The sequence below is a fragment of the Apodemus sylvaticus genome, chromosome 17, assembly GCF_947179515.1.
Source record: "Apodemus sylvaticus chromosome 17, mApoSyl1.1, whole genome shotgun sequence".
Classification (NCBI taxonomy): domain Eukaryota; kingdom Metazoa; phylum Chordata; class Mammalia; order Rodentia; family Muridae; genus Apodemus; species Apodemus sylvaticus.
Genome location: NC_067488.1, coordinates 71020854 through 71023737, shown reverse-complemented (window position 1 = coordinate 71023737; position 2884 = coordinate 71020854). Strand labels below are relative to the sequence as shown.

General features: G+C 44.3%; 1 pseudogene; it reads right to left on the bottom strand.

Annotated features, from left to right (window-relative positions):
* Window positions 1–901: 901 nt before the first annotated feature.
* Window positions 902–1158, bottom strand: LOC127667401 (cytochrome c oxidase subunit 7B, mitochondrial-like; annotated as a pseudogene).
* Between the last annotated feature and the right edge of the window lie 1726 nt (window positions 1159–2884).

Here is a 2884-nt window from a genome sequence, read left to right as displayed (position 1 = left end):
TTCAATATTTTATAGTCCTTCAGTAGACAATATATACACTGCACTTTTTGCACTTTATGACATTTAAAGGGTATTGAAATAAATCTTTCCAACATTTTGGTAACAAAACATACAATGTTTCTCCAAATACTTATGCTATCTACATGATCTGTTTGCTCTGATAACCACTAATCACAAAAATCTGCCCGTCCTCCTAACTATGATCTACTAAGGCCCTAAGCCCCCCAATCTTTCCCTTCCATCCAACCTCACATTGTTTTCAGTCTCACCTGCATTTCTCCAGTTTCTCACCGCGTCAGCACATCCTAACCTTGACCTTCATGCTCCTCCCTCCACTTGCCCAAGACAATTTTTGTTTGTTTGTTTTGTTAACTTTTTGACTCTAGGTCTTTCTATGTACCTGAAACTCTTTATGTAGCCTAGGCTGGGGTGAGTTTGAACATGGACTACACACATACATACATGCACATGTGTAAGTTTATATTGATGTTAAATGTCTTAAATAGAAGGTGGGCATGGCAGAGCCTGCATGTAATCTCAGCACTTGGCAGACTTCAGTGTGTAGCCACCCTGAGCTATACAGCAAGACCTCTTCCTTCCTTCCTTCCTTCCTTCCTTCCTTCCTTCCTTCCTTCCTTCCTTCCTTCCTTTCTTTCTCTCTCTCTCTCTCTCTCTCTCTCTCTCTCTCTCTCTCTCTCTTTTTCTTTTCTTTCTTTCTTTTCTTTTCTTTTCTTTTCTTTCAAAAGGTTTCACCCACTGGTCAGGTGTGGTGCACGCCTGTAATCCCAGCACTTGGGAGGCAGAGGCAGGCGGATCTCTGAGTTCGAGGCCACCCTGGTCTACAGAGTGAGTTCCAGGACAGCCAGGGCTACACATGAGTTGTTTATAAAACAATCCCTGATTATTGTACCAGCCTGTGTGATTGCTGATGTCTCCCTTCCTCTGGGGCGACTCTACCAACAGGTTCCATTCTGTCTCAATGTGTATGGCTGTATATGTCCATGTAGAAACAGAAGGTGCCTCCACCTGCTAATATAGCATTCCCACATTTGTCATGGAAATTAGGTGTCTGCTCCTGACGGCTCTGCCTTGCCACCACTTGCTGAAAACGTTTCAAACTTGGAGACAGCTTAGCGCATTGAGGGCCAAGGGCAACATTGGGGACACGAAGACAGAACTGAGGTCACCATAAAGGGCTTTTCTATGCCTACCCTTGCTCTCAAATAACGACTAAGAGACCTGGTATTTTGTTGTCGTTGTTGTCTTGTTTCTGTTTTTGTTTTTGTTTTCAAGACAGGGTTTCTCTATGTAGCCCTGGCTGTCCTGGAACTCACTCTGTAGACCAGGCTGGCCTTAAACTCAGAAATCTGCCTGCTTCTGCTTCCCAAGTGCTGGGATTAAAGGTGTGCCCCACCACTGCCTGGCTTTTAGGTATTTTGTTTTGTTTTGTTTTTCTTTTGGGGGGGGGCTGATCAGCTTTCTATTAGCCAATCAGAGATGATGGAAAACATTGTTTACATAGAGGCAGGATGTACTTGACCTATGTCAGCGTCCTGACTGCAACCAGATCTCTGAGCTCAGTAATCAGCATCTGAATACACAGTCCACAAAACCATCCTCCCCCAATAAACTAGCACTGCTAAGACTCTATTTTATACCTCCTTGTATAATTCTCCTTATCTGCGAAAAGGAACACGTTGAATATTTTTGAAGCATCCTAAACCCCAGGATCCCAAATGTTTTGAATAAACCACTCCTAAGTCTGTAGATATGTCATTTTGGCTTCTGACCAGTAGGTGGCAGCAACACCTTTATTTTTCAGAACACACCCCTCCCCCCCCCCCCCCCAAAAAAAAAAAAAAAGGTCGGAGAGAAAAGGAAAGATGGGAAAGCCTTATAGGCGTTCTGTTGGCGTAGGTCTGGGCTAGATAACCCAGACACAACGGTAAAAGCTGACGCCTGCTCTCCACAAGAGCGCGTCTTGGGGAGGAGGAGTCAGACCTAACCTACTGCGTGACTTCAAGCAAATGGTTTCATCTGTTCATCTTCATCTTATTTAACTTTATTTGAAGTTTTTTTAATTTATTTTTACCTTATGTGTTAGGATTTTTTGCCTGCATGTATATCTGCAGACCACACACATGCAGTATCCACAGAAGCCAGACCAGGGCATTGGATCCTCTGGAACTAGAGTTACAAAGGGTTGTGAGCCACCTGTGTGGAGCTGGGACTAGAACCCACTCCCTCGGGAGGAGTAGCCAGTGCTCTTAACTGCCAAGCCATCTCGTCAGCAGCATCTGCCCTCCCCCACACCCCACATTTTATTTTTTTTTAAAGATTTGTTTATTATGGGCTGGTGAGATAGCTCAGCGCTTAAGAGCAGTGACTGCTCTTCTGAAGGTCCTAAGTTACTTATAATAATAAATATTTAAAAAAAGATTTATTTATTATATGTAAGTACACTGTAGCTGTCTTCAGACGCACCAGGAGAGGGCATCAGATCTTATTACAGATGGTTGTGGCCACCAAATGGTTGCTGGGATTTGAACTCTGGACCTTCGGAAGAGCAGTCAGTGCTCTTAACCACTGAACCACCTCTCCAGCCCCATATTTTATTTTTTAAACTAAGAATAACAACAGCAGTGTACTGACCAGTTTTGTGTCATCTTGACACAAACTGGAGTTATCACAGAGAAAGGTGAGGAAAGCTTCAGTTGGGGAAGTGCCGCCATGAGATCCAGCTATGGGGCATTTTCCCAATTAGTGATCAAGAGGGGAGGGCCCCTTGTGGGTGGTGCCATCCCTGGGCTGGTAGTCCTGGGTTCTACAAGAAAGCAAGCTGAACAAGCCAGGGGAAGCAAGCCAGTAAGTAACATCCCTCCAT